The sequence below is a fragment of the Hyla sarda genome, chromosome 1, assembly GCF_029499605.1.
Source record: "Hyla sarda isolate aHylSar1 chromosome 1, aHylSar1.hap1, whole genome shotgun sequence".
NCBI classification, from domain to species: Eukaryota; Metazoa; Chordata; class Amphibia; order Anura; family Hylidae; genus Hyla; species Hyla sarda.
In genome coordinates this window covers 157,486,249-157,498,749 of record NC_079189.1, presented here as the reverse complement: position 1 = coordinate 157,498,749, position 12,501 = coordinate 157,486,249, and the positions used below count along the sequence as shown (strand labels likewise).

Below are 12,501 nucleotides of genomic sequence, written 5' to 3'. Positions count from 1 at the left end.
TTTCAATCTATATTTTCATGTGACAACACTGAAAAAATTATACACACTACAATGGAAAAAGTGCACAGCTCGTATAACAGTGTTTCATTTCCCTGAAAATAACTCAACACACGCCATTAACCCCTTAAGGACGCTGGGTTTTTCAGTTTTTGCATTTTCATTTTTTCCTCATCACCTTCTAAAAATCATAACGCTTTCAATTTTGCACATAAAATTCTATATGATGGCTTATTTTTTGCGCCACCAATTCTACTTTGCAGTGACATTAGTCATTTTACCCAAAAATCCACGGCACAACAGAAAAAAAATTCATTGTGCGACAAAATTGAAGAAAAAATTTCATTTTGTAACTTTTGGGGGCTTCCGATTCTACGCAGTGCATTTTCGGTAAAAATAACATCTTATCTTTATTCTGTTGGTCCATACGGTTAAAATGATACCCTACTTATATAGGTTGGATATTGTCGTACTTCAAAAAAAAATCATAACTACATGCAGGAAAATTTATATGTTAAAAATTCTCATTTTCTAACCCCTATAACTTTTTTATTTTTCCACATATGGGCCGGTATGAGAACTAATTTTTTGCGCCGTGTTCTGAAGTTTTTATCAGTACCATTTTTGTATTGATCAGACTTTTTGATTGCTTTTTATTCATTTTTTCATTATATAAAAAGTGAACAAAAATGCACAATTTTGACTTTTTTGCGCGGACGCCATTGACCGTGTGATTTAATTAACAATATATTTTTACAGTTCGGACATTTCCACACGTGGTGATACCACATAGGTTTATTTTTAATTTTATTTACACAGGGTTTTGTTTTTTTTATGGGAAAAGGGGGGTGATTCAAACTTTTATTAGGGAAGGGGTTAAATGACCTTTGTTAACTTTTTTTTTCACTTTTTTTTTTGCAGTGCTATAGCTCCCATAACACTGCACACACTGATCTCCTATGCTGATCCCTGCAAAGCCATAGCTTTGCACAGATCAGTCAGATAGGGGCTCGATTGCTCAAGCCTGTAGCTCAGGCTTGGAGCAATCAATGGCCGATCGGATGCCGCGGAGACAGGTAAGGAGACCTCCGCTTGTGTCCTAGCTGATCGGAACATCGCGATTTTATCGCGATGTCCCGATCAGCCCAACTGAGCTGCCGGTAAGCGTTTACTTTCGCTTTCAGACGCGGCGGTCAGCTTTGATCACCGCGTCTGAAGGCGCGCTGTTAGACCAGGGTCCCGGCTATGACTAGCTGCCGGGACCGACCCGGTGTGATGCGGGGTCAAGGCGTAACCACGTTTTAAACACCGGGACCGGGTGAAGGGCATACAGGTACGCCCTACATGCTTAAGAGGTTAATGTCTAAACCTTGGCAACAAAAGTGAGTACACCCCTAAGTGGAAATGTCGATACTGGGTCAATTAGCCCTTTTCCCTCCTCAGTGTCATGTGACTCATTAGTGTTACCAAGTCTCAAGTGTGAATGAGAAGCAGGTGTTTTGAATTTGGCGTTATCACTTTCATACTCTCTAATACTGGTCACTGAAAATTAAACATGGCACCTCATGGCAAAGAACTCTGAGGATCTAAAAAATGAATTGTTGCTCTACATATAGATGGCCTAGGCTATAAGAATACTGCCAGGACCCTGAAACCGAGCTGCAGCATGGTGGGCAAGACCATATAGCTTCACAGGAGAGGTTCCACTCAGTACAGGCCTCACCACACTCGACCAAAGAAGCTGAATGCACATCATATCCAGAGGTTGACATATGAGTGATGCCAGTATTGTTACAGAGGGTGTGGGGTTAACCTGTCAATGCTCTGACCATACGTCACACACTGTATTAAATGGGTGTGCATGGCTGTTGTCCCAGAAGGAAGCTTATTCTAAAGATAATGCTCAAGAAAGCCTGCAAATAGTTTGCTGAAGACAAGCAGACTAAGGACATGGATTACTGGAACCAAGTCATGTGATCCGATGAGTCCAAGATAAACTTATTTGGTTAAGATGGTGTCAAACGTATGTGGCAGCAATCAGGTGAGGGGTACAAAGACAAGTGTCTCCAGATCTAAACCCTTTTGAGCATCTGTGGGGCATCCTCAAATAAGAGGTGGGGGAGTGCAAGATCTATTTTTACTTAGGGGTGTACTCAATTTTGTTGCTAAGGTTTAGATGTTAATGTCTGTGTTGAGTTATTTTGAGGGGATACAATATTAAAGGGGTTATCCAGGAAAAAAAGTTTTTTATATATATATCAACTGGCTCCAGAAAGTTAAACAGATTTGTAAATTGCTTCTATTAAAAAATCTTAATCCTTACAGTACTTATGAGCTTCTGAAGTTAAGGTTGTTCTTTTCTGTGCTCTCTGATGACACCTGTCTCGGGAAATGCCCAGTTTAGAAGAGGTTTGCTATGGGGATTTGCTTCTAAACTGGGCAGTTCCCGAGACAGAGAGCACTGTCATCAGAGAGCAATTATGAGAGAAAAGAACAACCTTAACTTCAGAAGCTCGTAAGTACTGAAAGGATTAAGATTTTTTAATAGAAGTAATTTACAAATCTGTTTAACTTTCTGGAGCCAGTTGATATATACAAAAAAAAAGTTTTTTCCTGGATAACCCCTTTAACCCCTTAAGGACCAGGCCATTTTACACCTTAGGACCGGAGCGTTTTTTGAACATCTGACCACTGTCACTTTAAACATTAATAACTCTGGAATGCTTTTACCTATCATTCTGATTCCGAGATTGTTTTTTCGTGACATATTCTACTTTATGTTATTGGTAAAATTTTGTCGATACTTGCATCGTATCATAGTGAAAAATTTCAAAATTTGCTGAAAAAATTGAAAATTTTGCATTTTTTGAACTTTGAAGCTCTCTGCTTGTAAGGAAAATTGATATTCCAAATAAAAAAACATTTTTTTCACAAATACAATATGTCTACTTTATGTTTGCATCATAAAATTAATGAGTTTTTACTTTTGGAAGACACCAGAGGGCTTCAAAGTTCAGCAGCAATTTTCCAATTTTTCACAAAATTTTCAAACTCACTATTTTTCAGGGACCAGTTCAGGTTTGAAGTGGATTTGAAGGGTCTTCATATTAGAAATACCCCACAAATGACACCATTATAAAAACTGCACCCCCCAAAGTATTCAAAATGACATTCAGTCAGCGTTTTAACCCTTAAGGTGTTTCACAGGAATAGCAGCAAAGTGAAGGAGAAAATTCACCATCTTCATTTTTTACACTCGCATGTTCTTGTAGACCCAATTTTTGAATTTTTACAAGGGGTAAAAAGAGAAAATGTATACTTATATTTGTAGCCCGATTTCTCTCGAGTAAGCACATACCTCATATGTCTATGTAAAGTGTTCGGCGGGCGCAGTAGAGGGCTCAGAAGCGAAGGAGCGACGAGGGAATTTTGGAGAGTACGTTTTTCTGAAATGGTTTTTGGGGGGCATGTTGCATTTAGGAAGCCCCTATGGTACCAGAACAGCAAAAAATCCCCACATGGCATACCATTTTGGAAACTAGACCCCTTGGGAAACGTAACAAGGGGTAAAGTGAACCTTAATACCCCACAGGTGTTTCACGACTTTTGCATATGTAAAAAAAAAAAAAAAATATTTCACTAAAATGTGTGTTTCCCCCCCAAATTTCACATTTTTGCAAGGGTTATTAGCAGAAAATACCCCCCAAAATTTGTAACCCCATCTCTTCTGAGTATGGAGGTACCCCATAAGTGGACCTGAAGTGCACTACGGGCGAACTACAATGCTCAGAAGAGAAGGAGTCATATTTGGCTTTTGGAGAGCAAATTTTGGTCGGGGGGCATGTCGCATTTAGGAAGCCCCTATGGTGCCACAACAGCAAAAAACCCTCACATGGCATACCATTTTGGAAACGAGACCCCTTGAGGAACGTAACAAGGAATAAAGTGAGCCTTAATACCCTACAGGGGTTTCACGACTTTTGCATATGTAAAAAAATATATATTTTTTTTCACAAAAATGTGTGTTTCCCCCCAAATTTCACATTTTTGCAAGGGTTAATAGCAGAAAATACCCCCCAAAATTTGTAACCCCATCTCTTCTGAGTATAAAGGTACCCCATAAGTGGACCTGAAGTGCACTACGGGCGAACTACAATGCTCAGAAGAGAAGGAGTCATATTTGGCTTTTGGAGAGCAAATTTTGCTCGGGGGGCATGTCGCATTTAGGAAGCCCCTATGGTGCCAGGACAGCAAAATAACCCCCACATGCCATACCATTTTGGAAACTAGACCCCTTGAGGAACGTAACAAGGTGTACAGTGAGCATTTACCCCCCACTGGTGTCTGTCAGAACTTTGAAACAGTGGGCTGTACAAAATTTTTTATTTGCACAGCCCACTCTTCCAAAGATCTGTCAGACACCTGTGGGGTGTAAATTCTCACTTCACCCCTCATTACATTCCGTGAGGGGTGTAGTTTCCGAAATGGGGTCACATGTGGGTTTTTTTTTTGCGTTTGTCAAAACCGCTGTAACAATCAGCCACCCCTGTGCAAATCACCTCAAATGTACATGGTGCACTCTCCCTTCTGGGCCTTGTTGTGCGCCCCCAGAGAAGTTTGCGCCCACTTATGGGGTATCTCCGTACTCGGGAGAAATTGCATTACAAATTTTGGGGGGCGTTTTTCCCTTTTACCTCTTGTCAAAATGAAAAGTAAAGGGCAACACCAGCGTGTTAGTGTAAAAATTTTATTTTTTTACACTAACACGCTGTTGTAGACCCCAACTTCACCTTTTCATAAGGGGTTAAAGGAGAAAAATCCCCCCAAAATTTGTAACACAATTTCTCCCGAGTACGGAGATACCCCATATGTGGCCCTAAACTGTTGCCTTGAAATACGACAGGGCTCCAAAGTGAGAGCGCCATTCGCATTTGAGGCCTGAATTAGGGACTTGCATAGGGGTGGACATAGGGGTATTCTACGCCAGTGATTCCCAAACAGGGTGCCTCCAGCTGTTGCAAAACTCCCAGCATGCTTGGACAGTCAACGGCTGTCCAGCAATACTGGGAGTTGTTGTTTTGCAACAGCTGGAGGCTCCATTTTGGAAACAGTGGCGTACCGGATGTTTTTCATTTTTATTGGGAGGAGAGGGGGGCTGTGTAGGGGTATGTGTATATGTAGTGTTTTTTACTTTTTATTTTATTTTGTGTTAGTGTAGTGTAGTGTTTTTAGGGTACAGTCACACGGGCGGGGGATTACAGCGAGTTCCCGCTGCGAGTTTGAGCTGCCGCGCAAAATTTGCTGCATCGCACACTTGCAGCCTGATACTCACTGTAAGCCCCCTGCCCATGTGAATGTACCCTGTACATTCACAGGGGGGGGGGGGGACCTCCAGCTGTTACAAAACTACAACTCCCAACATGCACAGTTTATCAGTGCATGCTGGTAGTTATAGTTTTGCAACAGCTGGAGGCACACGGTTGGGAAACACTGAGTTAGGAAACAGACAATGTTTCCCAACCAGTGTGCCTCCAGTTGTTGCAAAACCACAACTCCCAGCATTCTCAGACATGCTGGGAGTAGTAGTTCGGCAACATCTTTAGAGCCAGATGTTGCCGAACTACAACTCCCAGCATGCTGGGAGTTGTAGTTTTGCAACATCTGGAGGACTACAGTTTGCAGACCACTAATACAGTGGTTCCCAATCTGTGCCCTTCCAGATGTTGCAAAACTACAACTCCCAGTATGCCAAAACTGTCCAGGCATGCTGGGAGTTGTAGTTCTGCAACATCTGAAGGGCCAGATGTTACAGAACTACAACTCCCAGCATGCCTGGACAGTAAGGACATGCTGAGGATGTGTAGTTTTGCAACATCTGGAAGGGCACAGTGGTCTCCAAACTGTGGACCTCCAGATGTTGCAAAACTGCAACTCCCAGCATGCCCAGACGCCAAGGGCTGTCTGGGCATGCTGGGAGTTGTAGTTTACAGGGTCCCAATACAGCAATGCATGTCGCTTTACGGCGACGTGCATTGCTGTAAAGGGCCCGACCGCGGCTGAAGATATACTCACCTGTCGCCGCCGCCGCCATCTTCCTCGTCGGGATCCGGGTCTTCAGGGACGAGGTAAGTACCGGGGCCGGTCCCCAGCACTCCCCCGTCCCCCGCCGCGTCCTCCGGTCTTCCTCCCGTCCTCTCCGGACTTCAAGGGGCCGGGCAGGACGGGAGGAAGTAACCGCCCCCCCTCCTGCGATTGGTCGGTAAGTTAACCGACGGATCGCAGGGGATCGGAGGAGGTGGCAGGCTTGCCACCTCGCTCCGATACTTCAGCATGGTCCTGGCTGTCTGTGACAGCCGGGATCATGCGAAATTACCGGGCGGTCGGGTCCCAGAGACCCGATCAGCCCGGTATCGCCGCAGATCGCAAGGGCGATTTCCCTTGCGATTTGCGGCGATCGCCGACATGGGGGGCCTACATGGCCCCCCTCGGCGTTTGCCCTGGATGCCTGCTGAAGGATTTCAGCAGGCATCCAGTTCCGATCTCTGCCCGGCGAGCGGCAGAGATCGGAAATACAACAGGACGTTCTCTAACGTCCTTGGGCATTAAAGCCCAGGTAGTGAGGACGTTAGAGAACGTCCTATGTCCTTAAGAGGTTAACCTGTTAAGGACCAAGGGCGTAAACTTACGCCCCTAGTCCGGCTCCCATGATATAACGCGGGGTTACACGGTAAACCCACATCATATCACGGCGGGCCCGGCATCATAGTGAAGCCGGGACCCGCCGCTGATAGCGCGCGGCACTAATCGCGGTGCCGCGCCCTATTAACCCTTTAGCCGCGCGCTCAAAGCTGAGCCGCGCGGCTAAAAGTGAAAGTAAAATGTTCCAGTTAGGTCAGGGAGCTGTTCGGGATCGCTGCGGTATAATCGCAGCATCCCGAACAGCTGTACTTCAGGAGGAAGGTCTCTTACCTTCCTTCCTGCAGTCCGATTGCCGAATGAAAGCTTCAAGCCTGAGATCCAGGCTTGAGCATTCAATCACCGAAAACACTGATTGATGCATTCCTATGGAGATGCATCAATCAGTGGTAAAGATCAGTACATGCAATGTTATAGCCCCCCCCCCCCCCTATGGCATAAGAAAAGTGTAAAAAAAATTATTAAGCCTTTCAATGATCCCTTCCCCTAATAAAAGTTTGAATCACCTGGCATTTCCAAGAATAAAAAAAAAACTGTGTAAATAAAAATAAACATATGTGGTATCGCCGCGTGCGGAAATGTCCAATTTATAAAAATATACAGCTTTTTAAACCATACGGTCAATGGCGTACGCGCAAAAAAAATCCAAAGTCCAAAATAGCGTATTTTTGGTCACTTTTTATGTCATGAAAAGATGAATAAAAAGCGATCAAAAAGTCTGATCAATGCAAAAATTGCACCAACAAAAACTTCAGATCACGGCGCAAAAAATAAGCCCTCACAGCGGCCTGAACATGGAAAAATAAAAAAGTTATAGGGCTCAGAAAATGACAATTTTAAATGTATAAATTTTCCTACATCTATTTATGATTTTTTTTCAGTAGTAATACAAAATCAAACCTATACAAGTAGGGTATAATTTTAACCATATGGACCTAGAGAATAAAGGTGTAATTTTTTACGGAAAATTTACTATGTAGAAACGGAAGAAATGGCAATTTTTTTCAATTTTGTCGCACAATGATTTTCTTTTCCGTTTCGCCGTAGATTTTTGGGTACAATGACTGATGTCATTACAAAGTAGAATTGGTGGCGCAAAAAATACGCCATAATACAGATTTTTAGGTGCAAAATTGAAAGAGTTATGATTTTTTAAAGGTAAGGAGGAAAAAACGAAAGTGCAAAAAACGAAAAACGCCTGGTCCTTAGGGGGTTAAACACTGTTATACAGACTGTGCACTCACCACTTTACATTGTAGCAGAGAATCAGTTCATCAGTGTTGTCACATGAAAATATATAATAAAATATTTACAAAATTTTAGGGTTGTACTCACTTATGTGAGATATTGTATGTAGCAGACAAGATAACAACCACGGTATAAAAAACACTATTCATTCGGATATGTATGCTTTTCAAGCAGAAAAACTGTCTAATTTGCATATGCTAGCAGGAGGAACTTGAGTTTTCTACAGGCATAGCCATGATTCCTGCTCATACTAGGTCTAAATTACACATGTGCTACTCTCAGAGGAAACATATTGCACATATTATAAAATGATTATCAGGTAGATACTCACTCACTTTCCTGAGGAAACACCTGTAGTGTTATTTCAGCAGTCTGAAGAATGAGATTGTGAAGTTTAAGTACTTCCTATCAATATTTAACAGTAGTGTCCTCAGACTTTGATCAGACTTCAAACATTGTACTAGATTAGCAAAAATATTTGCACAGTGTTATATAAAAACCATGGGGGGGTATTTATCAATAGTTGCTGTGCCTTGTCACATTTTACCCATCTTTTTCTTGCGTTGTTTTTCACGGATGTGCGCCAAATTTATCATTTGTCGCACGTCCGTTAATAACTTTGGCGCAAGTCCTGAAAAGCACATTAGACCGTTTTCCAGTCAGGAACGGCCGCCAGAACTCCCGCGCTTCAAAAATACTTTCTCTGCTGTTTTTTTTTCTTTCGTGTGTTTCGGTAGGGATTACTTTGTTAATGAAGTTTGATGGTTTGCAACATGTAAAGTTTGTTATGTTAAGCCTGTCACTCGCTACTTTGCCTTCTAGCTGTTCTTCCCTAACGACCTTCTTTGCTCTTCAAAGGCAATCAGCCATGTCTGGTGACATTTCCTCTGATGGAGAGGGACCTTCTCAACAGAATAACTCTAAGGAGAGTAATCTACCCACTCGCAAGCGGAAGGTTTCACAAAAAAAAATAATTCTCAGAACAGGAGATTGAAGATTTAGTCTCAGAGGTATTTTTCAATGTTTTTTACCATTGACTTGTTTTTGCCCTAAAATACATTAAGTTCACTTATGTGTGGGATGCAATTAGTTGTTAGTCTTTTTAATTTTTGAGGTAGTATTCAACCTCTAACATAGCATCTTGATTAATGGGGTACCTGGAGCACATTATGGTTAGCCATTTTAACACAAAGAAGGGTTAAGATGCCAGGGCCGCTTTAGCCAATTTCCTGGACATGTAATTTCATGGCGGCGAGATGCGACAGAGTTGCGGGAAAAGTGAGGCGAATTGCGCCAAACCAGGAATGTCGCAGATAATAAATTTGCGTCTACTGCAGCAAAAGTAGCTATGCCGCCCTACATTTCGGTTCAACATGAATTATGACGGCCCCCGATTGTCGCAAGCACAGTCGCAAAAACAAAAAGACGCAACGCATATGCGCCAAAGACCCGCCAAAAAAACTGAGTAAAACGCATGATAAATACCCCCCCCCCCCCACCCCCCATATGAGCACAGTGAAAGTGGACTATTTTAGTCTAAACTGTTAACGTATCATGCCTAATTTCCTTTCTCAACTTTACACACCTAAAGGAGCATGTGTATAATATTAATATTTTTCTCTAGCGGTTGTCTGGGATAAAAAAATTAGGATTTATTTTCAAGTTCAGGTTTTAGATGTAGTTTTCAAGTCCAGGCAAGAAAGTATTTTAAAAAGTATTTTCAGTCTTTCCTTAAAGGGGTAGTCCAGTGGTGAAAAACTTATCCCCTATCCTAAGGATAGGGGATAAGTTTGAGATCGCGGGGGGTCCGACCGCTGGGGCCCCCTGCGATCTCTCTGTACAGGGGCCAGGCTCTCCGGCCAGATAGCGGGTGTCGACCTCCGCACGAAGCGGCGCTGACACGCCCCCTCAATACATCGCTATGGCAGAGCAGGAGATTGCCGAAGGCAGCGCTTCGGCTCTGCCATAGAGTTCTATTGAGGGGGCGTGTCGGCCGCCGCCTCGTGCGGAGGTCGACACGCCCCCTTCCTGCGGACTGTTGGGGCTCCGTACAGGAGATCGCAGGGGGCCCCAGCGGTCGGACCCCCCGCGATCTGCAACTTATCCCCTATCCTTAGGATAGGGGATAAATTGCTCACCACTGAGTCACCACTGGACTACTCCTTTAAAGGACATCTGCAGCAAAAAAAAACACTTATCCCCTTTCCACAGGATGGGGGATAAGTGTTTGATCGCGGGGCTCCCAACGCTGGGACTCCCCACAATCTCCTGCACGGGGCCACAGCTCTGCCGCAGCTCTCCTGTGCAGGAGGCATGCTGGCCGCAACGTGACATCGCGGCCGACACGCCTCCTCCATGTAGTTCTATGGGAGAGGTGGGGAGGCAGCGTTCGTGCCTCCCTGCCTCTCCCATAGAACTGTATGGGGAGGGGGCATGGAGGGGGCTACGCACATTAGCCACTCACGTAGAGTGGCAATGAGGTGCCCCGTTCGGACCCCTGCGGTCAAACACTTATCCAGGGGATAAGTTGTTTTTTTGCTGCAGATGTCCTTTAATTTGCATTTTCCAGTTATGATCTATTTCTTGTTGTGGCTTTAGAAATAATATATAAAATCCTGAAAGTGGAAACAATAATAAACATTAATTCACACTATGCAGTAATACCAAGTCAAAGAGTTGCAAAACAAGGGTCACAGCCTGAAATATATGTTGGGGTGGCAACATCCCGGGACCCATGCTGCCTCTTGGTAGACTACTGTTGGTAGGATTGCTTTAGCTGCATTATTTGTAACAGCCAATGTATCCTTAGTCTGTATATAATGTAGGCACTTCAGATGCATTTTACAGCTCACTGACTTGGCATGGATGTATTATGTTTATTATTACTATTAGGGATTTAACCCTTAAAGGGTTACTCTGGAAAACAATTCTTTTCAAATCAACTGATGCCAGAAAGTTAAACAGATTTGTTAACTTCTATTTAAAAATCGTAACCCTTCCAGTACTTATCAGCTGCTGTATGCTCCACAGGAAGTTGTATAGTACTTTTCTGTCTGATCAGTATTCTCTGCTGACACTCTTTTTTATTATAAAAGTACAAAACTTTACAAAACACAAAACAAGTTAATTTCACTGTAACATAATTAACAAAACTGAACATAAAAGCAAACTATCCGTCTCAAAATAACAACTTAAACCTTCCTAACCGGCCAGCCCAGATAAAACAAAAATAAATAAATAAATCATTACCTACTACAGTCCAACACACACACACCTAATGAACATAAATAAAGCTTTCCTCGCTGTGATCAACAACTAAAAATATCCAAACTAGGAAACATAACCTCATTCCCCCCCTTCCCGTAACAAAACAAAAATATGGCTAGCTGCCATAACTAAAATAATCCAACTTGGAAAAAAAATGTTTTCTTAAAATGTTTTTTTCTTTATGTTTTAAATTTTTTTTGTAAATTTTTTTATTTAACCCCCCCCCCCACACACCCACAAACAAAAACTAATCTACATCAGGAAACATAAAAATACCAAAGAAAATCACAACATCACGCTCACATAACTAAGGGAATGAATACTCTTAGGTCCGACTGCCTTTCTCTCAAAATAACTATGACATTATACAAATAATTAAAAAAATAAAATTTATACAGAAAATCAATACAGAATATACATAAACAACTCAATAACGCAGAAAACAACCTATACTAAACTATCCCATCACCCCCACCCTCTCTGGACATGGGTCAGAGTCCATAGGTCACAGGTCACAGTTTTTGTCCACAACTGACCCATACCAGACCCCAAAAAATAGTACCCACTGCAACAGTCCAGTCCTGGGTACACACCACTATCACCACCCAAAACCCCCCACCCAACCTAAAATACACCCCTTCCCACCTAATGTAAACAGAACAATATATACAAAACAATATACACATACTCTACAACAAAGCAATATTAACAATACAATACACCAAAAACCACAAGGCCCAAGGACGTTCCAGAACTTCTTGGTGTTTCTCCGGTCTCTGCCGCGCGCCGGGCAGAGATCGGCACGGCATGTCTTCTGTAATCATTCAGCAGGCATGCCGTGCAAATGCCTAGTGGGGTCCCCTCCCCCCGCATGTCGGCGATCGCCGGAGATCGCTTGCAAAATCACGCAAGCAATCTTCGGCGATTCGGGTCACTTGTGTAATAAATGGTGATCGGCGGTGTACAATTCACCGCCAATCACCTGCCGTTGCTGGGGAGCGGTGACAATACTGTCACCGCCCCAGCAACGCTGCTATTGGCCGGCGATCGTCCAGCCAATAGCAGTGCGGCAGAGGAGGGGTTAACGCTCCCTTCCCGCTGCTGCACCCGCTCTCTGTGTTCAGTCAGCGGGTACAGCAGTGAGGAGAAGACCGTGGATCCCCCCTCAGAGCTCCGGAGCCCCCTCAGGAGCCTTAGAATAGGGACAGCGGATTGCAGGGACAGGTAGGATTGAATAAAGTAAAAAAAAGTTTTTAAAAAAGTAGAAAAAAAGTAGAAAGAAAGTAGAAAAAA

At 43.2% G+C, this 12,501-nt stretch overlaps 1 protein-coding gene across 9 annotated transcripts in view; it reads right to left on the bottom strand.

Annotated features, from left to right (window-relative positions):
* The window catches only part of LOC130360585 (malate synthase-like), an 87,813-nt gene that overhangs the window by 59,137 nt on the left and 16,175 nt on the right, over nt 1–12,501 (bottom strand). For 3 of the 9 annotated variants that reach the window (XM_056563137.1, XM_056563144.1, XM_056563160.1), the window contains exon 1: nt 8,273–9,425. The exons of 4 other annotated variants lie outside the window; for them this stretch is intronic. The gene's annotated coding sequence lies outside the window, so the exon portion shown is untranslated. Of the gene's footprint in view, nt 1–8,272; nt 9,426–12,501 lie in introns of those variants that run through there. 2 more of the 9 variants (XM_056563158.1, XM_056563166.1) reach the window with 2 other exon arrangements.